At 36.5% G+C, this 23,840-nt stretch overlaps 1 protein-coding gene across 3 annotated transcripts in view; it reads left to right on the plus strand.

Moving 5' to 3' along the window:
• Znf521 (zinc finger protein 521) overlaps positions 1-23,840 on the plus strand; it is a 269,597-nt gene that overhangs the window by 115,823 nt on the left and 129,934 nt on the right. The window lies entirely within an intron of this gene.

The following is a 23,840-nucleotide window of genomic DNA, read 5'->3' on the forward strand; positions in this document are numbered from 1 at the left end:
CTTCTGAGTCATGAGAAACAAAAAATATTTTCCCACAACAGGATTTTGAAAAAGGCCCTATGTTTATCAAGTGTCACATGCCCATTATCTGTCTAAAAGTACTGTCTCTATATTGCCACTCTCTTTGTTTCAAAATTAGTATTTTCTCTGCCGCAGCTTCAGAGTACTGTAGACTCGGCTTTGCCACAATGAGCACCAGAAACAAGTTCATTTACAGTAACTAGTTTGTAAGGCATCCTTTCTAGAATCTAAGCAGAGGACAGCTCCTTTTAATGTAATTTCTTTCTGCTTTATCACCTGGCTTCTAACAGCTCTTTCCTTTTCCCTGCATGTGCCTATCTGGAGATCCATCCAAATGAAAACCCCAGGGAGATCCTTGTCCCTTCAGTTTGGGGTTACAGCATTTTCCTTATCTTGTCTCTGCACTCACCCCCTCTTGGAGGGCTCCCCGCATCTCCCCACAGATAGCTATCAGGCAGCTGGTAGGGGAGAGCGGAGGAGGCGACACACAGCCATCCTCACCAAACGTGGCATCCGTGTGACAGGCAGACTCCCAAACTTTGAAGCTGTTTTCCCTTATCCCCTGCCCAAGTAAATCTGCACTTTTCTCTCATTTAAATAAATGAAATCCTTTCAAACTGATGAAGACAGCTGGAGGAACATAGTTTTGATAATGGCTCATGGCTCATGTGTTGGATCAAATACATAATTTGTTTTGAAACAAATTCGTAGTTACAATCATCTGAAATGAATTTTTCCCAACTTTTTTTTAATTTCAAAAGTGCTTAAAACTGTACAAAACTTAAAGGACTAGCACAACGAATATGTGTGTGTTTGTGTGTTGAAATCCAAGCTTTATCAGATAGAACATTTTCTTACATTCTCTTTCTTTCTCTACTGTTTTGTTGTCAATCTGATCCTTGTGAAACTAAGTTGCTGATATTGTAACATCTCTTTAGAGTAAGGGCATTTCTTATTTTAACCATCGTATCACCTGGTCTAATCGCTCTTTCTCCTTTCTTAGTAAAGGCAATTAACTATGTTAAACAAAGACATTACATCTGTAATATCATATATAGGAGGCCCATACTCAAATTTCCCCTAATTATCCCCAAAATGGCTCATGTTCTTAAATGCCATTGTGTAAGGATTCTTGAAATATTTATGCAGAAAATTACTCCTTTCCTTTTTTGTTGGACTTTGAGTATTTATATTTAAGTGTTATGCAAAGGTGACTTAAAATGACTGCATTTGTGTTTGTATATGAGAGAAAGAGAAACAGAGACAGAGACAGAGACAGAGAAATACATTAATCTGGTGTCTATTTAAAGTCAAGCAAAATTTGACCATTATTTTAGAAGACTATTTTTATTCCTGTTTCATTATCTGTTCACAGTTTATGTTTTCTGACATTTATAAATTGCTATATCTTTTAATTCAATTTGAAATAAAATATTTCAAAATGGAGGCTATATGAATAATACTTGCACATTCATTTGGTTCCAGTTACTTGAGTAGGAGTATTTATTCTTAAGATATCTTTATAACTAAATTCTTATGTTTAACCAGAAAGCCTATCTATACCCTGCACTTATACAGAGTGTTATTATAAATGTGTTTCAAATACATGCTTAAGTCCTGTAGTAGTGGTTTTAAACAATTCATGATGCAGAGATGTACTTTCTTATGAACTGGTTAAGAAGAGCTTATAGCAGGGTCCTTAACTGACCAGATATTAAGTTTTCAATATATCATTCATGTGCCTCAAAAAGTTCACAAAGTTATTCAACATTTTATCAGTCTATCAGCATTAAAATTCATTATACTATTGAAATCATAAAATTGTATGAGCTACCCTCTAAAGTTAAAAATGTACAGGAGGCCACATCACTTGGATTGACATCAAAAATTATCTAAACACATGTGGAATTACAAATAAAGCCTACAAATTTAATGTGTTGGCAAGAAAATATATATTAAGTATTCATGTATTAGTGGTATTATGCTTTAGTTTCTCTTCAGATAGTATAAACTTTCACCTCATTATGAATGCTATGTAAATTTTTGTTAGGTAAAAGAGAAATGTTTATATTGGTCTTTGCCAAAAGTCAGGTATATGATGTAAGAATAAATTTAATTGTCAAATAAACTTGACATGTATATCTATTGACCTAGGCACCCCAGGTAGGAGAAATTGAAGGACTTAACAGTGTAGGTGGTATTTTCATCTCCTCTTCTTGCTGAGCATTGAGGCTTCTACAAAGAAAAGATGACCACAGGCGATAACACAATCTGGACACACAGATATTGTCAAGAAGGAGATTCAGTTTTTCTGGATCAGGACTTACCACATAAGGCTATCAGTAGACACGCACATGTATCTAGCAAAGGCTGACAAAAAACACTTGATTGATACTAGATTACCTAATTAAGAGGTGTTTCAATTTAAATATAAATTTAGAGAATAATGAGTACTATATAAAACCATACAATTCAAAAAAATGGGTGAAAGACAAGACATGTGACATTCAAAGAAGGCTAATTGTAGGCAGCTGTCACGTCATGGAGATATTTGGAATTGAAGACAGAAGATCTGACTTCCAGCCCCATTCTTGTGCTTTAATACTTTCTGATCTTCTGAAAAATGTTTTATTTGTGCTGAATTTTTTGATTATGAATCTGAATGTATTATAGAGACTTTGCTTCTTATAAAATATTTTGGAGAACCCATTCACTCTCCTCTGCTCCTCAAAGGTTCAGTATGATGTAAATTTACGTGTAGTCTACAAAGGTCTATAAATGGTAGTGTTAATTGGAGGCAGGAGGAACCCTGACCATCCAGCTTTTTCTGCACAGGAAGTGCCTTGTAGAGTTCCTGACATTCACAATGTGTTGAGTAATGTTGCTTGCTCTTCTAGGTTTGTCAGTAGTGGTGTGGCCATCTGGGCAGATGCTGCCCCATCTGGACCACAAAACATTGCCTTGTGACTTGGATGTCCTATGACAGATATTGGGAGCATATGTCCTTCAGGGTACATTTTTCCAGAAGGTTTCACAGTCAGGTTTCTCTGTGGGATTATTCTATACACCTTCCTCCAGCCCATTGAAGTTGCTCTTGCAAGTGTCATCTTTATCTTCACATTGTGACATGCACAGAAAGTGCCAGTAATACAAAATTAGAAGGAACAATGGGTGCCATCCGATTATACCAGCAAAAAGCCAGGCCCAGAGAAAGTGAGATTGCCTAAGATTGCACAGCTGGTAATCAGCAGGCAGAGACAGGCAAAAGAGCTCAGGTTTCAGATTTGGGGTTAAGATTCTTTTCATAATCCCAGCGGCACTTCTCTCTAGTTGCTGTCTGTGCCCTTTCCACCATGTCCCCAGTACTGCTGCATTCTTCCCACTTCCTCATTCATTTCTTCTGCTTGCTGCAGAAAATCCTCTGCTTCCGTGTCTTTGCCACACCTGACTTCACTAAGGCTCACACTAGCTGGATTATCAATGGAACATACTGATTTCACATGAATGACGAGGCATTGTGACTGAATGCTTGTTCCTCGTGGCTTTTCCCTTTTAACAGAACCTCCGTTTTTCTTCTTGGCCTACGGCACACTTGAGAAAGCTCTGTGGCCTCTCTGTTCCTTGTCTGTGCCTGTAGGTCTGTCACCTGGCTGCTGCCATTCTGTGCTCCTTCCATGTGGCCTCAACAGCTCCCCTAGCTTTGGCCGCCACTCCTTAACCAGGATGCTTTAAATTCTGTCTCACGAGGACAGAAGGGAACTTTGGAGACTGATGGAAACATTCCACAATTTGATTGAGGCAATCGCTGTGCCAATGTGTAATTTGTCAGTATTCACTAGATGTAAAATTAATGAATTTTTCATGGAAATTACATTACAATGAAGCTGATTTTTAAGAAGCAGTTTGTGTTTCCCACTCAGATCTTTCCACCGAGCTTCAGACTCATAAACTGAGCTATCGGGGGGCCTGTCCATGAGTTTCAGACCCAGTCCAGAATTGAAATCATCTTTCTCTAACTCTCCCTTTTCCTCCTTATATTTTGTTTTACTGATATACCCACGGATCATCTGAGTCCCTTCCTTTTTCTCTACATCAAGCCGCCTCCACTTCTGATCCCCCAGCATCTCTGTTCTGTTTATATGTGCTTCTAGAACCAACTGTTACTTCCACATATTTACTACATTTTAGTTCAATCTTGGATCATCTTTGCACTGAACTATTGAAGCAGCCACATAATTGGCCTCTGTGGTCTTTCTATTTTCAAATCCAAAATAATATGTAGCCCAAATTATTTTACCTATATTTAGCCAAATAATGTTTTAGCTATACATCTTATTTCCAAATCTATATGTAACTGTCTGAACAATCCATCTGAATATATCTGTGTAGCGTGTCCCTTCCTATCAGGAGCATTCCTTTCTCCACAGGACAACATAATCTTTTTATTTTAAAAACTGTGCCTCCTCAGACAAGGACTTTTGAATAAGTTTGTCTTCTTTTCTTCGTTTCCTAAAACTCACTTTATTCTATAATTAGAAGCACTCTAACTCACATATACGAAGTTGATTCTGTGTCTTACTAAGCTATCCTGTGTGTTCCATGCTAGCATTTGCCCTCTTTGCTGTTTCTTAGAGGTTCACTACACTAGAAGGCTTCCTACATGTCTGACTTCCCACCCAAGCATCTCCCTAGCTTGAATGTCCCATGTATGTGACATGCTGCCAGTATCACATAGGTACTGCTTTGTCATCATCTGTTTCCATTTCTCTTTTTCTCTCATCAATTCCTTGGGATAAAAACTTACTCTAGCTCACAGTTCTGATACCTTCAGGCACCCTAGAGGCAAATCCTTCACCACATCTTTATCCCGAAGCTTGTTTTTGCCTGGGGTCATCATAGCTCTTCTCGGAATATCAAGGCACCTGGACCCCTTAGCTTCCTCATTGAGGAGGATGCTGGCATTGTGATTGGAAGTAACCTTTAGAAGTGCTGTGTTAACAGTAGGACTGATACTCATATTTTTACTCTGGTTTGACTCAAAATGGTGTTGTCTCATCTTGGAAGTTCCATGCTAGGAATTGTGAGACTGGGACATTGTGCTTTCTGGTCCCCTCCATCTCAAGGTGTGCTACACAAGGCTGCTGGTTGATATTTGAGATGGAGAAAACCTTTCTTCTGCCATCTTCTCTATAGCATGAAGCAGAAGAGCAGCTCTGCCCTGTTCTCTTTGACACTGTGGCATCCTGTTGTTGGCTGTCTTTCCATACTATGCTGAAGGCCCATCCTCTCACACCTTTCTGAAAGTGGAGGCAGCCAGGCATAGTGACCCATGCCTATAATCCCAGGATTTGGGAGGCTAAGGTAGGAGGATCATCATAAATTTGAGACCAATTTGACAACAAAGTGAGCTCAAGCCAGCCTGAACTGCGTAATGAGACCCTGTCTCAAAAAGAGGGGGGCATTTTTTTTAGGCTAACACTCCCACCTGTTTTTCTTCCGTCTACTTTTTCATTGGGCAGTTCACTTGTTCTTGTGACTATCACTATCTCTATGTGAAGAATTCCCATTTTTGTTTCTTACCTAGGTCTACCCTTAATTTGAGTTACTGTATTCTACTCATAGTTTGGCTTATCCATTTGTTTCTCATATATATATATAAAATGTTACAGTTCATGTGTAGATGTTCTTCCAAAGCCTTATGCGTCATAGTTGGGGCTTTTTCAGAGGTGGATGAATCTAGTGTGTCTGATGCTGGGATTCCTGAATCAGTCCACTGATTGGCTTAGCACCACACTAAGCCTGGTAGCCTAGAACACAAAAGGAGCCGAAAGAAGCTGCTAAGGTCTGCTATCTTCTGTGCAATGAACTATTTCTCCTTTGTGATGCCTGTCAGTCGTGCCATCCTGTCTTGAGGCCAGGTGATTATGGACTGAAACCTCTGCAAACTGTGAACTAAATAAACCTTTCCCTCTTTAATTTTGGGTGCTGAGTATTTTGTCTCAGCAATAAGAATAAAGTAATGAAGACAAACACCAAACTTCTGATTTTCTCTCTGAAACCTGTTATCCAGACTTCATTGATTTAGAAAATGGAAACACCCTACACACAATTAGCCAAGCATTCACTGAGTCATTCTCAGTACTGTTCTTTCCCCCGCGCTCGTCATCTAGTCCATTTATGAGCATTATGGATTCTGTGTTATCTCCAAAGCTTTTGGTACAGATGCCTGCTGGCGGAGCCTACCTTAGACCTGCTTCCAGTCCATTCTTCATGGGGCAGATGAAGCTGGGAACATGTAAATTAAATGAACTCACAACATTCTTCAGTAGCTTCCATTTTCTCAAATCCTGACCTCTCATCAATTTGGGAGGCCAGGCACAGTAAAGTGTGGCAGTGGCCCCTTTTTGATCTGGAGATTCCTCCCCCTCTACTGGTTTGGGTTTCTGAGCCAGGGTGGCCCATGGGGTCTGCATGTTCTGCCTGCTCACCTGCCCCCACATCCACTAGGTGCCAGGTGCCTCCCTAAAATCTTACTAAATTGACCTTCTTTGGGGTTTGCATTTAAAATTGTTTTGTTGATTTACTTATTTCCTTTTTCACCTCTGAACACCCATTAGTTTATCCTAAGGACTCAATAAACCTACTTGCATAAATGAATGTAGTGTAAATGCTTCAAAGTAGCAAAAACAGTGTACACTTGTTTGCTCAGACATCTAAAATGTAGATACTAATTATACGAGCTATTGGTTGTTTTGCTCAAAAGTACTTGGATGCTTTGCAATTAGATTTCATCTAAAAATGCTAAAATAAGCCAGAAGCCTTAAGGTTTCTAACAATTCAAAAATCTACCTTTAATATGAAAATCTATTTTAAATGTTCTTATACTGAAACTGGGTATGTACATGGTGACAATTCAGAATCTACTCAAGTTCCAGAGTTCTTTTTTGTATTGGTTTATATAACACTTCCATATTAGCCTAAAAGATATGAAAAACTGCAAAAACAAAGTCTATAAAGTTTTCCAACTGCTAATACTAAGTTTTACTGAGTTCTATACGCAAAGAGCAAAAATAAATGGGTTAAACCTTCCTCTGAATAAACAGTATTAAAAATTAAGTAGACAAGCTGAACATTGTGGTACACACCTGTAATCCTAGTACTGCAGGAGACTGAGGCAGGAGGATGGCAGAAAAAGTAGAAAACTTATGTGACCAAATAGATTTGTAGGATTCAATGTGTTAAAGCCAGTCTGCCTTCCAGTTTTATTATTGTGGTCTATCTTAGTTAATTTTCTCATTGGTGAAACAATACATCCAATACCCACAAGTTAGAGGAGAAACAATTTATTTTAGCCCACAGTTTGTAGAGGTTTCAGCCCATAGTCAGCTGGATCTAAGGCAGGGTGGCATGGCAGAGGAGCATTGCAGAGGTGAAACAGTCCAGAGCAGGGCAGTCAGGAGGCAGTAGCAGCAAGCAACTTGCTTTTCCCTTTTATTCCATTCAGGTACAAGCCTTTGGGTGGTGCCACCCATACCCAGGTTGGAAATTCTGTTTTCAGTAAATCCATTCACCCACATCCAGAGGTGTTCTAGTCAGAGTACTGATTTAATACCACATACTCTAAATCCCAGCATCACATACCCCAGATTCAGCAAGCTCTGGAAAGCCTCACTTATGAGCACATTAAGCTTTGGAAGAACATCTAGATTCAAACCGTAACATGGCCCATATTTATTTAGTATTTACCAAGTGCTAGAACAGGTAGGTGGTGACTTTGGAATAATTCCAGTTGTGGGATATGCACTCCTAGCCATTCATTGTCATCAGTTTCATGATCACCCCATATGCAACTATGTGTCTTAGATTTTCTGGTCTTCCTGTGGTTCTGAACCTTTTTGCTGATATTTTCCTTTCAGTTATGATATCTTTTGAAAATATATGAACTTTAAAAATAGGAATATTTCTGTGTACAGTCATGAACTTTGAATCACATATAACATTTGCCCTTTGTTCATTACACTAAAACACTTGGAATCTTCCTGTATTGCCCTAGAACTCCATTGAGGAGAAGATTTTTGCTGTATATTTTTTGGTTGAAATTGTGACAATATGGAAATTGGTAAACATGTATTCAAGACTATTTGTAGTAACCAAAAGCTACATTCTGGATCGGTTTTATTGTCCCCCCTACTATATGACATAGTTATGATTTTCTGTTACATGGACTTTGTAGTCTATTAATTTAACACCCTAAATATGAGGGCCATGGCAATGGTTCTTAAAATCCTGAGTAGTTGGTTCCCCTTATTTATACTTTGCTTTGACCTTTTCACTTTTTTTTACATTTTAAATCTACATTTTCTGAAGATTCTTTTCTTAATCTGCCATTCTCTCCTCTCATTCCCATTTCCTGTTACCTAATTCCCACTTCCTGCATCATCCTATACAGATTAGCAAAATATTGTTTCATTTATGATCCGCAGACCTTCAGACTCCAGCTCCCCCTTTGACATTACCAAACTGGACATTCTGCTAGCGCTTTGATCAAATTGAATCATAATTTCTTTTTCCTCTCATTTTGGTCAGTTTCATTTTGGAAAGTTTCATCTTTCTCCTCGTCATTCTCATCTAAATGGCTGTTCTTATTTCCTCCAATTTTCCCTTCCCATAGCCTGCTGAGTCATCACTTGCCTGGTACCATTGCTTCTTAGTCTGTAATTCTTGACAGTTTGTATGTCCTGCATCCTGTCTCCAAACCAGATGTTAACTGATCTCCTCCACTCTATTCCCATCTTGAAACAAGTCTCAATAAGTTTTACTTTTTAACTGTATTTTATTTTTGTCTTTTTGAGACAGGGTTTCTTTGTGCAGTTAAGGCTGGCCTTGAGTTCACTTTGATCTCGAATTCGCAATGATCTACTGCCTCAGCCTCCCGAGTGCTGGGATTACAGGCGTGAGCCACCACACCTAGTTTCAATAAGTTTTAAAGATGAGGATCACACAAATTACTTTCTCTGCCTATAATACAAATAGATTATAGTTGGAAAAGGTGTTTTTAAAAAACTCATGTGTTTTAACATTAAAAAAAAAAAAACAAGCATGGAACAAAAAAGCCTGAGTAATAGAAATTTAAAATTCTAGATATGAAAGTTACTTACATTTAAAAGTTGTAAGATACAATGAAGGCAGTACTTGAGGGAAAGTTGTTAGAAAATAAAAATGCATATTGGAAAATAAGAAAAATGTATTAGTGAATTAAAGATAAAATTTGAATATAAGAAACAGAACAAAATAAACTCATGAAAACAAAAGGGAAAAAAAGCAATAAAGCTAAGAGTAAAAGCTGTTGAAATAGAAAACAAAGAAATGATAAATAAGGCGATCTTCAAAGAACAAAATTATTTTTCTGGATAGATTAAGAAAATATATAAACTTCGGATAAGATTAATTAGCAAAAAAAGAATTTTCATTATACTGTTGGTAATGAAAATTCTTATGTGCAGGTATTAAAAATAATAAGGAAACTGCTATAGATTTCAAAATGAGTATAAAGAATTCCATGCTGGAATTCTATGTTGGAAGAATAAAGGGCAACAGGAACTCTTACTTTTCTGGGGAGAGTATAATGGCATACACCTGCTTTTAAAACTGTTAGATTGTGTATTCTAAAGTTAAGTACCAGCCTATTTTATTCCCATTAACTCTATTTCTAGGTTTATATATAAGAGAAATTAGTGTGTGTGTTTACCAAAATTTCTGAACAAAAATATTGATAGTTTTATATTATGTAAGCTTTCAAGGAGAATCAACAAAAAGTTCTTATCAACATGTAATGAATTACAAAGCAGAATAAGTGAATTTATATATCCATATGAATCATTACATTTATAATACAATATTGTACAGCAGTAATAAATCCACTGCTTAATAACAAGTTAGACCACACACACACATCATGTTTGAAGAAAAAAAGGAACTACAAGCATAAAACTGCCTGACTTCATTCATTTAAAATGTAAGAAGGGGCAAAATAATCTATAATTGAGGCCTGAGCATTTATCTCTGAGATGAAACCAACTGGGAAGAGATAGCAGGAAGTCTTCTGAATGCTGGAAATGTTTCTGCCTTGCTCTAAGTGCTGGTTACTGCTGCACACATTGGCAAAATTTCACCAAGGAATCCACTCAGTTTACTGTAATTATGCTTTTTCTCATTCGACCCCTGCAAAGAAAAGGAAAGAAAAGAGAAAAACCAACAATGCACAAGATAAAAAAGAATAACAGAACAATAACCTAAATAATTTTATGTTGCAAGTTTGAAACTTTCTCTTTTATGGAAACAGTATTTTAGAATAATGCACATTACCAAAACTGGTTTAAGAAAAAAAAAAAAACTAGAATGATTCCATAAACATTAAAGGATTTAATAAATTCTTGAAAGTCTCACAAAGAAAATACCAGACCCAGATGAGTTTCAGTTCTCCTTAACATACGTATAATTCCAAAGCTGTGCTAGCAAATGGAAAAGAAAACACTCTAATTCTTTTAATGATTATGGTATAATTTGATATCAAAACCAGATTGAGATAACTAAAAAGAATATTCTGAGTCAATTTTTCTCATAATTCTACTTTAAAATTTTTGGACAACATATTAATTAAATCTCATATGAATGAAAATAAAATTGCATTATGACTAAAGTGGATTTATCATAAGAATACAAGGTGAGTTCAAGTTTAGGAAATCAGTTAATTTAACAGATTATAAGAGATAAACTATATGTTTATTTCAACAATTGCAGAAAAAATTAAATTCATAATCCTTTTATGACAGTAAAACAACACTAGCAATAAGTAGAAATGTTGTTAACCAAAAAAGCATTCAAAAATATTATCCCCAACAATTCTTATGATACATAGAGAAATTTTAATGCAGTTAATATTGTATAATTAGAATCACTAATCAGGCTTACTGGATAACCTAATCAACAAAGCAATGTAAAATTAAAATTAAATGTAAAAAGTAGCATAAAATTGAAATTAGCTATCGTATGCAGGGCTTGTGTCTAAAACAGTATTCAAAGACTTTATAGACAAATTTTAATAATCCTTAATGAAGTTTCTGGGTACCAAATCAGCTCATTGAAGTCAATTGGCTTACCAATTTTCACCAGAAAACAAAACAAAATAAGACAAGACAAAATACATGTTGTTAACTTGTTGCTTTTGGAACAAAAACTTAGGTATTTAGAAATAAATCTTAAAAAATGTGCATGACATTTATGCAGAAATTCATAAAATATTGTAAGATTATTTTTAAAACCCTAGATAAATGATAGATATAACTTATTCCTGGATAAGAAGACTTACTACTGTAAAGTTACCTATTACCTCTAAATCGATCTATAGATTTAATGATATTCCAATGAAAATTTTGAATTTTTTAAAGTGCATTTTTAAATATATTTATTGTTTTGGAACTTGAAAAGCAGATACTTAATGTGTATGCAAGAATGAAAGGTCAAGAATAGCAAAAAAACACTCTTGAAGAAAAAGAATTGGTAGGGGAGATTTTGCCCCATTATGTAGGCAATTTGTAATCAATTTGCAGTAGTTAGGAGAGTGAGATACTAGTTCACAGAACCAAATAGAGATTCCCCAAAAGAGGTATCACACATGTAAAGCTTCAGTATGGAGCAAAGCTGTCTTTGCAATCCAGTGGGTGAATGATTGGGATACTGAATTAATTACCTACATGGGGAAAAATTGAATTCCTCCTTGTATGTAAAAATTACTTCCAGCTGATCTAAACACATACATATTGCAAAGACAGAACCATAAACCTCTTAGGAAAAAACATGTAGAAAATAATTTTATGACCTCAGGTTAGAGAGTGATTTCTTTAAATCATGCACTCAGTATAAATCACAAGTAAAAGAATTGATTTGTTCATCTATACTAAAAATAATAATTTTTGTTTGCCAAAGTTACTCCAAATGAGCTAAAGTTAATTTAATTGAAAAAACTGCTAGTTGTAAAAATGTGTAAGAACAGCCATGACTCAGTACGAAAACACAAACCACAAAATAAGAAAATGAGAAATTAACATCAACAGGCTTTTCAAAAATCAGGAAGCATAATGCCTCTAGACGTGTGAAAATATATGTCTTCATTAGTAATATGGAAATTGCCAATTCAGACAAAGTAGTAGATTGTTTGTGGGGGAACCCAGAAAGCTCACCTAGGGTCCAGGCATACAGGTGTTTAATTGTTGCTCTATGTATATTACCTGTGTTGCAAATACTCTGTATAAGCCTTTAATACTAACAGAAAAAACGCAATCAGAACTGTAAATGTACAGTCAGTTTCACTTTCTGTAGCACAAGGATAAGTAAAAAGATAATATAATAAATACGGAATGATGCTTTCAAAATTCTAGCAAGAGACTCACGTCTGCAAAAGGCTGTAAAACTGGAAACTGGTTCTTTTCAGTGTTTCAGTGTTTCAGTGGGTTTATCAGGTGTTGAAGAGGCATTAAAGATATGTGAGTTCCCAAGAACAATTTTCCTTTGTGTAATTAGAAAGAACAGTATCCATGCTCCCTACTAACACGGTGAATTCTCACACTTTGGGATTTATTAAATAGGCGTGATAACTTTTTTATTCCTTGCCTGGCATTTCAAGTGAAGATAACAGATTGATTAATTCCTGCTATGTAGAAGGCATTAAGTGATCAGATAACTAATGAGGAATGGCTTTATACAAGTGCATTTATTTGACAAAAATAGCTTTCCATCCTTTCTCTAATGTAGCTCCTTTGAAGCTTTATAGTTTGCTAAGGAAAATTTTATGTATAATTTCAAATATAACAGTGGATACACTGTCCTACATGGACTGCTTCAGTACTAAGACAGTTGAGAGGAAGAGAAAATAACCAGGTAGGCTTTGCATCTAAGTATATGAAAAACAAAAGGATTGGAGAGACCTGTGAAATCCCCAGTCCTGAGCCAAGAGGCACATGCTTGGCAGGCTAAGCAATAACTGGGGACCAGCTTGGTAGAGCAAAGTACACAGGAAGAGAAGAGGCCAGGGGCTGAAGAGGGGTGGAGGCTGGCCTTGACCTTGGCATCCTCCATTGTTCTCAGAAGAGCTCCTTGTGCCCGTAGATTCTTAGTAAATGCTTGTAAATAATTGAAATTTGGTGATTAACACATTTGGAAAGTGAGACAAAGAAGGAAGAGTTTCCCTAAATACTGATACAGGTTCTCAGAACCACATATAAATAGAATATAAATCATCTCATAAGTATGTAATGTCTTTCTGTAGTTCACATCATAAACAAATTAAGTGACAAGTGAAGTCCTAGGAAATTCCCCATATCCAGGCAAATAATTTATCTTATTGAATTAAACATTATATTACATAAGCAAGCCTTTAACGTTGTTGTTGTTGTTGTTAAAGAGAGTGCTGCTATGGGGTTTAAGACTATGCAGCATAATATGATAGAAGAAAAGATCACACTTAGAAAAAAAATGATCTCAAATTGATGGAACTGTGTGATCTTTGCTAGTCCTTTTGTAGCCCCAGTTTCTTTGCTGTCTAAATGGGTAGAACACATACTTTGCTTACTTCATAAAGTTATGGTGAAGAAGAGATGGTACACATGTTTGTGAAAGTTCTTGGTAAGCACGAGCACCCTACAGGTATATACACTAGGTCATTTAGATAATATCTATGTATCCCTATATATGTATGCATATATATTAATATTTTTAAACTAATTTATTATTACAATAGTTTCATCTAATGCTAGGAAAATAGCTTATTTAGGAAAAATGCATCTAAATAAACCATAATTCTTCCATAAAGTTGATGAAGTAGAAAAGCATGATTACATACTAAAATCAAAATTAGAAGCATTGAAAATTAGTGAGCAAAAAGTATTTAAAAACTACACTTTATTTGCTTTGAGGTCATAGTGTCAGGCAATAATAAATATAAAAGGTAGAAAAGCATGTAAATAAATGACTGTACAGATGGAAAATATAATCATCAATATTGTGTGAAGACATCTTGGAGAAAAGAATAAAAAATTTTGAGTAACACTTACGCCAGGGATGGATTGTATAGGAAAGGTATAGTAAGTGTAAAACAAACTAAGAATTTGTTTTTCCCTAGGCCCAGAAGTGAATTGAGAAGCAGTTAATTTTAGACCACTATTATTTATTAAAATCCACTGACAATTCTCTCTAGGAATTAACTATAGAGTTTTTACGTTCTGAGTGGAAAAATTGGTAAAAACTTATTCTTTGACAGGATGTATAGTCTTGATGTATAACCTTGATTTGTTTTAAGAATGGAGGCATCTTAAAATTGCTAATACATGTTTGTGAAATATTTTAAAGCAAAAATACACCATGATTCAAAATCAGTGGTATTGATAAACTTTACAAGGTCCAGTGTTGACATGCACTCCTAAAGATAGTGTTGACATGCACTCCTAAAGATAGGTCTCAGTATCATTGCAACAATTTTATGTTTATAAGTTTGGCTTAGGTAGCACGGAAGCAACAGTAAATTATCATGAAAGCTGTTAAGATTATCAGAAACAGAGAATTTAATTATGAATGGTGATCACATGCTTAAAAAGGTCATTCTTTAAAAGAAAGAGGAAGAGGAGGAAAGAAAAAGAGCGGACTCGAGAGAGAGCAAGGCGTAAGTGTCCAAATAGCATAGCTAAGAACCGGACAGGAAACCCTTAAAGCTCATTCTCAATAGCACTGGATAGTTCGCACGGTTTTGGTAGAAGACAGAATCTTTCAGTGCCGTAACTGGGTCTGAAACTCTTACTATTTCCTTCTGACAAATTTGAAGCATTCTAAAATAGATATTTTGCAAAAGCCATGTTATACTGTTTTGATGTAGTCTAGTCAATTCAGTCACTCAGTGTTCAAATATGAACTCAGTGCCTTTCAAATATGAGGCAGGCACTGTGAGTGCAAACAGGGATGCTGCGTCATGATTCCATGGTAAAGAAGCCTACAGAAAGCAAATATACCCGCAGGTCATAAACCCTGTGTCTATTCAGATGGGGAAGAATTGGCTGGTATTAGGAATATTCTCAAGTGTCTAGTAAGATACTCAACAATGGTATTCCAAAATGTCTTTGAAGAGAATGAGTTGCTACCTGGACTTGTGAAGAACCTCTGCCCCATTGCAGTGTTTGTTCATTTTGCAAGATGCCAAATTTCGTATCATTGTAGTTTCCCCCAGCCCCCAACCCCCACCAACTCACATTCTATACTACAGAATGTGCTTCAGGAGCAGAAGCCAATAGGAAAGGGTCTCTTAGTTTCCCCAGTTATATTCTTGTGATTTTTTTGTATATAAAAAGCCTAACTTGATAAGATACTATCAGTAATGGTTATACAGAACTTTTTTGGGTCTAAAATCCAACCCATGGGTAATCTGAAGGGACCTAGGAGGTCCTCCCTGGTTGTGTGATGCAGACTCTAGGTGTGTTTGGGGACAGCAGTCTGTTTTTTTCTGCTAATTTTTCTGAGCACACTTCGTCTTAGGTGCAGTTGTAAAACACCCACATCTACATAATTCATAATTCATAATTCATGCATCCTGACACAATATTCTGTCAGGCACTGTTTTGGATACTGAAGAGAGAAAACAGACATTTTTCCTTAGGAACTTTAGACTGTCATATGAATAGATGCTTTGATATAATGTGGTTTGAGTCTGCCTTATCTAAAAACCCAATGTCAGAAATGTTCCGAAATCTAGATCTTTTTGAGCACTGCTGTGAGTCCACAAGTGGACACTTTTTCACATCTGATCTGTGTGACACATCATAGTCAAAACACAGGCACACTAAAACTATTATATGAAACTGCCTTCACACTATGTAGACACAAACTATACAAAACACAAACAAATTTTGTGTTTAGATTTGGGTCTCTTTGTCAATATTTCTCTTTATGAACATACAGCTCTTCCAAAATCTGAAAGACATCTGGTCTCAAGCATTTTAGATAAAGGATATTCAACTAGGTCAGTAAATTCTAGACTAAAAGTATACACTGAAAAATGAGAGCCTCTCGGGTGCAAGAAGTGGTGATGGAGATGTGGCACTAGAGCCATGGCTCTGCCCTCCAGGGTTAAGAGGGGCCATGACGACGTGTAAGCACAGTGGAGGGCTGACGGGACAAGAGTCAGCAGTGCCTTCTGTAAGACAGCGGTGCCGCGAATACCCGAGGATGTGCTCACTGCAGCCTGAGCTCCGGACCGCTGGGTTGGTCACTTTCCATGAGTCGTGACAAGGTCATTTCATCTCCCTGGGCCACAATTCTGTTGTCTATGATGAGGAAATGTGAAATAGATGAACTCACTTGGCCCTTTCAATTCTGAACCTCCATGCTACTCTCTATGAACTTGTATTTAAATTACCTTTGAAGGGGCTGGGGATTTAGCTCAGCGGCATAAGCACCTGCCTTGTAAGCAGGCGGTCCTGAGTTTGATCCCTGGTACTGATTAAAAAAAAAAAATTACCTTTGAAAATGCAAAGACCATCGAGGGCATTTTCATTTCTATTTTTTGAACAGATGTTTTTGAAATGATGAATGAGGAAGCATTTTTAAGGGCAGATAATTTCAATGAAATCAAGGGGTTAAAAGTATCTTATCATTGCATTTATAGGCAATGTAACTGCACAGCATGTTTTAAGATAGGTAAAGAGAAGGAAACCTCCAGCCTAAAAAAAACTTAGCAAGAGTACAAACAACAGCAGTAATAAAGTCAACACCCACTGCACAGTGTGGGTGTAATTGCTAACCGGAGTTTTGAAGCGGGTGGGTTTGAGAAGCAATTTGGAGGAGCAGAGAAGGGTGGTCCGACTCGCCTCAGCAGGAAGGCTGTTCAAGGGGAAGGCATGAGTGAGAGGAGGCAGCGTGCAGGATGCATACAAGGAGGGAGAGGGATGCAAGGTAAGGACAGTGAAGACAGCAGGCCTCGCAGTAAGGTATCTCGCTGGAGGTAGCAGAGGCAAAGGTAATTTGGGCACATACATTGATAACTGAAGTGACCAAAATCAGAAGAAGAAATACATTTTGTAGATAAGACATGAAGCTGCAGGAAGGTGATCTTCCTTTGACAGATGAGTGGCTGAAAGAATAGATTTCAAATATAAACAAGAAAAATAAAGAGCAGTGGAAGAAAGCAAAGGTTTTTTTTCTCATAATAAACAGGTATGAATCATGCACATATAAATCGATCATGTTATATATTATAATACTTGATAGATAAGTACAGCCCTTCAAGGGAAAGATTACTTTTGTTGAAATAGTCCTGATAAAACTTGTAATGAATTGTGAACATAAATTTTTCTGTGATTTGAGATATAACTGTTCTCTGTGTTGTTCTCTTGCTATTTATGGAAATTTTTATTAAATAATACCAAGTACTTTATAAAAGAAATTTTAAAAATTGAATTTCTCAAGTTGCTTTAGAGCAGAAATTATATACTGAAAATATTTTTTCTAGCTCACCAAATGTTCTCCTGGCTTATGGTGGGGTTGTGAGCAATCTTAGCAGCCTTCAGATTCGGATCTGTATGAGTGTGAATGTCTATTGAGCAGGTAGTAATAAATTTTTCAACTGTTTGCTTTATGGATAACACAACAGGAGATTTGGTTTGGGGGCTGTGCCATGGTGTAGAGGTAAGCAGCAACTGAACCCCAAACATTAAACAAGATCATCAGATGAAAGTGTCTGAGTGGTCTGTGTAATAAAGGACATAAGCCGGCCCCCTGAGACCAAACTCAAAATTGTGAGGAAAAACCAGAAATGAATAAATGGACATGAATAAATCAGTCTAATAAAGCATCACTATTCACAGAAAACGTGGATTCAAAAATCAATTTATAATGGTGAGACATCAAGTTTAAGTCCCTAGAAAGACAAATTTTGAAGGAAATTTAAGAGACAATTAATTTTGAACTTAAATGATATTTTCCTTATTCTGTACTAGCTTTAGACTTTTAAAAATGACTCTTCATTAATAAACCTCATGGTGACTACTTCCATTCCATAAGATTTTTTTTGGATATAATACATGGAAACAAATCCATATTTAATAGTTTTTTTTAAAATGAAGACTTGTTAAACTTTTCTGAAGACAATTATTTCCTGGTTTTTGAAGATCCATGATGCCTTGGCAATTAAATATTTTATTTTATTTAATACTCAAAAATATTCTGAGAAAAGATTTTTTAAAAAATGTTTTGACTTTTTTTCTCCGTAATTCAGATAGTCATGGCTTACATTTGTAGCTTTGTGGACTTTTAGAATTATGTTTGTAAAAAGAAATATACTCCAATAATTTCTTTCACAGTTTTATAAGAAAATTGCAACTCAATCCTTAAAACATATATCTTTGTCTGGGTTCTTTCTTCACTAGATAAAATATCTTTTTCCTTTTATTCCTGCCTAGTCGGTTATGCAGAAGCTGTCTTCCTTAATGCATTTTCTGTTCTGAATTCTTCACCAGACTGGAAGCCCCAAGCGTCCCACCAGACTGGAAGCAACTTGTCTGGCAGGTAGCAGACACTGTGTAACAGATTTAATATCAAGATTATTGCCATTTTAGATCTTGGAATTTTCTCTGTCTCATCCAGACGGTATTAATCCGTTGCTCTCGGACATGGTTAGCTGTCTTTCCTTCACTGTGTACTCCTGCACACAGTCCTGAACTGTTTTGCCGTGTATGTAGGCAGAATACTTTAATGTTCCTGCATTCTTTTAACCTAATGCTATTGTAACTCCTTGAGTTTTAGGAATTGTTTATTCCTCTTGGTTTTTGAGGCATTGCTGTGTGCCAGGTGTCCTAACAAGTATAAAAGTTGAGAACATTAACCATATGCTTAAGACAATTGTATCCTTTTTTAAAACTACCATTAGACTACATAATAGAAAACTAATTCTTTCATCTTCATTGGATTATTGGGGCAAGCTTTCTCATTAGTAGCTTTCATTTCAGCACTTTTCAGTGACTTATTTTCATACTAATTCACAGTTGCTTGGAAAATGACAGTTCTAAATGAGTAAAATGTCTAAATTATTGAGTATTTGTGAAAAACTGCTGATTTCTTACACTCGCATAAAATATCCATTTGTTAGTCAAGAAAACATTGCCAAGCAAAGGTATTACTGATCTGAAGCATATATTACATTTGTAATTAATATATTCATTCTTGCAATGACATGATGTAGACTTTGGAAACAGCTTCATTTCCCTACCTAGTCTGATCTTTCTTTCTTTCTTTTTTTTTTGTACTGGAAATTGAACTCAGAACCTTTTGCTTACCGGGAAGGCATTTATACTGCTAAGCTCTATACCTGGCCTCCCTACCCAGTTTGAACTTTTCAAATACACATTATACTCTCTCATCCTCTCCCTTTCCATTCATCTGCCCTGTGACCGCCTTGTACCATTCTTTATGTGATTAATTTTCAAACTTTCATTTAATAAACATTTTCTTAACCCTTTGTTAATTGTTATAAACTCTAAGTTAATGGACTCCAGTTGAAAGAAGTTTTAATTTGGTTCCAAAGTCCACTCAAAAAAATGAGAAATAACCTTTGACAAGCATCTGTGTTGTGCCAGACAGTTCATATCCTATTTCATTTCATCCCCATAATAACCTGTCAAGCAAAGAGTAATAAAGGTAGTTACTATTTAATGCCAGCCTGCTACATAGTAGATAGGGTACTAAGCACTTTTGTATAATCCTCGCTTGCTTCTCACATAACTCTTAAGATGTAAGTTTTATTATTTTTAATTTACAGAGAAGGAAGCTAAGACTCAGGGCCATTAAATGACTTGTCAAACAGCTAAATGATGAAGCTACTGAATACTGAATAATTGCAGAAAGATGATTCTAAAGTTTCTTGCAAGACTGCTGGCTCTTGGTGGAATGCGTATTTTATACATCATTGTATGGCATCCTAATTTCAGGGTGCTGACTGAGTTTGAGACTAGCTCTTCTTTGAGAGTCACCTGTCTAGCCTGGGATTTGTGACATAGATGGAGTTTGGGGCTGTGGGACTTCGTAGGTTCAGGGCTCTATGACTTTGTACTCCGAAGTGTAGCATAGAGTGATGATAGAGAGCTGTAAAGACAGAAAAGCAGGTGGGCTTAGTCAAGATCAAAACAGTGCTCTATCTTTCAGATACAAAAATGAATAAAAATTCTAGTGGTTCTCAAGGCCAAAGTGAGGGTCCTGCTGGACTCTTCCTATAACACAAAGTCAGAGTTAGTTTCATGCCTATGAGACCAAGGCAGGTCTGATTTTTAAAGCCAGGTCTGGAGGTCAAGGGTAGGACTCAGTGCTAGAAGACTTGCACAACCTGCAAGAGGCCCTGGGGTTTGATACCCAGCAACAAACCCAGAGGGACTTTTCTTGCCTTTGGTAAGAGGCAAAGGAAGACTCCCATGGTTGACCACTCCTTGGAGGTGGAGTCTTTTAGCTGAAGGGCTAAAGAGTAGGAAGAGTCTCAGTTTTGTGACTTCAGCTGGCCTTTGCTGCATGCTGGGCCTGTGATTGAATGTGCACTGCGCCTCCTGGCCTGGCGGCACAGCAGGTGCACAGGAAATGTTCGCAGAGAGGTTGTGCTCAGTAGCTGGGCAGGCCTGGCAGAAGCCATGGTAGAACTACTCTAAAAGGTGGAGTAGCATGGAGAGAGGAGCTTTCCCCACAAACGGGCTTCAAACCCAGACTCCAAAACACATGCATGAATCTGGTACTAATGAAGCATCAAAAAAGAAAAAGGAAGAAAGACAGAAAGAAAAAGAAAGAAATAAAGAAAGTAAGTCTGACAAAGAAGCCTAGAAAGATAAATCAGGTATGATTTCCACTGAGATGAGTGACAAATTTTTGAAGCAAATCCAGGACAAAAACAAAAACAAACAAACAAAAAAAACCCGAGAGCAAATGAATGTTTAAAATTAGAAATGCCACTCAGGAAAAATAATCATCGAAATAAAAGCTGTGGTAGACAGGAGAAACTGGCTGGACAGTAGAGAAAAGAGAAGCAGTGGTTCGGAAGAGATGGAGTTCATCTCTCTCGCAGCACAGAGACACTGCGTTATAAAGTATGCATGAACGAGCAGGTCTGGTGCAGGCAGGGTGACCGGAGAGGCTCCGATCTGTCTGTCACCAGTTCCGGGAGGCGTGCGGTGAGAGTGTGAGAGGGTCTTAATAACTGAGTATTTTTGATGGCTGAAAATTGTCAGGATTGAAGACATACATGAGATATCAGATTGAAATTGTTCTTTAGTATCAAGCAGAACAAGTAAGCATAAATATTCTCTTAAAAACATGGCAATAAAATTGCAGAACATTGAGAGCAAAAGGAAAATCTTAAAATCAATGTAGAGACTTCAGGAACCATTTCTGCCTGTGGAGCTTGGTCTAGGGCAGTGGTGGTGACCCTACGGCACATACGCCACAGTGAGTGGTTTGTGTCATTGCTGTCCCTGATCTGGGTTCCAGGGCCCAGAGCCTAAGGCCAAGGGGGCTACAAACAGTTCCTTCATCCCCAAGAGCTGTTTCCTACCACTGCTGGCATTGCACAGTTCTAAGGAAAGCCTCTTTTCCCCTCTGCAATTGTAAATTTACCTGCACATGAGCGGAGGATAAACTGCATGGAAGTCTTAGGAAGAAGGAAGAGTAAAATCCTGCACCTGGTTAAGATTTTTCACAACCTGTGTGATTGGGATGAGTAGATGTGCATAATAACCTCTACTCTCAGGATTGTAGCATAAGATGTCTTTACAGACTGCGAAGTATACAATTATACCAAATTTTATTATTTTATTTTAGAAATGTGTGTAAGCAATGGTTTGTTACCTTTTAAAGTTTATACAATAGTTTGTGTTAAAAAAAAAAAAAGAAATTTTACAAAAAAATATTTAAAATGTGGGCTCAGTGATAGGTGACTGGGGCCTAGTATGCACAGGGCCCTTGGTTCCAGCCTTGGAACCAAAATAACAAAGTCAAAAAAGTAATTACTTTTAACATCTAGGCAGAAATTATTATTTTTGTTCATTGGAGTTGTGGTGGTATAAACTGAATGGCATGGTGGGGGAATCAAGTTAGGTTTAGTGCACAAAAATAATTATTATGAATTATCATTTTTATTTATTTCCTCTTACTATGAAAATATTACCAAATATATTAGATTTAATAATTTTTACCAGGTAGCAATTATTGTGTTCCCCACGTATGAGCTATGGATGTATTTTTTTCTTCTGAGTCTTTTGAAAGCAAACTGGAAACATGCTCGTTCACCTCCACACACACGGCATGTCTCTTTACAAAAAAGAAACTACCCGCAGAACTTCGATACCACTGCACATCTACGAAACTTACTCCTGATTGCCCAATAGCATGTAGTAAGCAGCTGACACTCACATTCCCTCAACTGTTATAAAAACTTGTTGATAGCTGTTTTCTAAGAGAAGTTCTACGTATTACATTTAGTAAAGTCTTTCAGTTTTCTGAGTATAATCTCTTACTTTTTTCCCCAATGACATTGACATTTTTGAAGTGAACAGGCCATTTCCCTGAAGAATATTTTGGATTCGCATTTTTCCTCATGGTAATATTTGTTCCTCTATCTCTGTATTTACTAACATTGGCCATTAAGTCTAGAAGCTTGATTAGATTCAGATATTCATTTTAGATACGTTTCTTTACTGATGATGTCCTAGTTCATATTCTGTCACACCAAGAGTCACATAATCCCAGGGTGCTCTATTACTAGTAATATTAACTAGTCACTGTAAAGGTATATCCTTCTCTTTGTAGTGATCAAAGGATGAGATTGAGCATCTCAGGATAATTTTTCCTCTAATAGTTTCAACATCCATAAATGATTAATTATCTGGACCATTTTATTTGGTGTTGCAAAATGAGAATTTATAATTTTATCATCCCTTCTACTATTCTTCTATAAAAAACTTCCTTCATCAAATGTGCTGGGACTACACTTCTCCCTGAAAAAGCAAGGTGCTTCTTCTTGCCCTTTGAGTCTCAATTTTCAGAAGAAGTGATTTTGTAATATTCACCTATAAAGGTGGCAACTGATACTTATTTTCTATATTTGAGTTTTACTATGGACTCGGTGATTTTTTTAAAATGTAAATTCATTAGTTTGTTTTTTAAGAAAATCAGAGAACCATGCATAGTAGAGTATGCTTATAATCTTGGAACTCTGGAAGACTGAGGCAGGAGGATGAAAAGTCTGAGTCCAGCCTGGGCAACTCAATGATATAGTGAGACTCTGCCTTAAAATCTCACAATAAATTTTTTTTTTTTTTTTTTTTGGTCTTTTTTGTTTTTATCGGTACCAGGGATCGAACTCATGACTGCCTGATTCCAAGGCAGGCACTTATGCCGCTGAGCTAAATCCCCAGCCCCAGTAAATTTTTTTTAAAAAGGGATGGAATTGCAGTTTGGGGTAGAAGCCATTGGTTCAAACCCTAGTATGGCAAAAAATAATTGTATTTAAGAAGTATTATTTTAAAACATTTTTAAAAATTTAGTGCCATTAAAAGTGAAGTCTAAGTCTTACTGTAATACATATCAAAAGGAAAAGGATAGAGTTAATCAGAATAATTTTTAAAACTATATATTAGTAAAGATCCTTAATCATTTTTTTAATTTATAAGATGCTTTTCTCTGAAAGCCTCTGAGTACCTTAACCAGAGAAATACTGAAAACAAGAATGTCAAAAAGGCACATTTAAATTG

The sequence above is a fragment of the Cavia porcellus genome, unplaced genomic scaffold (assembly GCF_034190915.1).
Source record: "Cavia porcellus strain 051 isolate PalLab524CR breed Dunkin Hartley unplaced genomic scaffold, mCavPor4.1 scaffold_20, whole genome shotgun sequence".
Classification (NCBI taxonomy): Eukaryota; Metazoa; Chordata; class Mammalia; order Rodentia; family Caviidae; genus Cavia; species Cavia porcellus.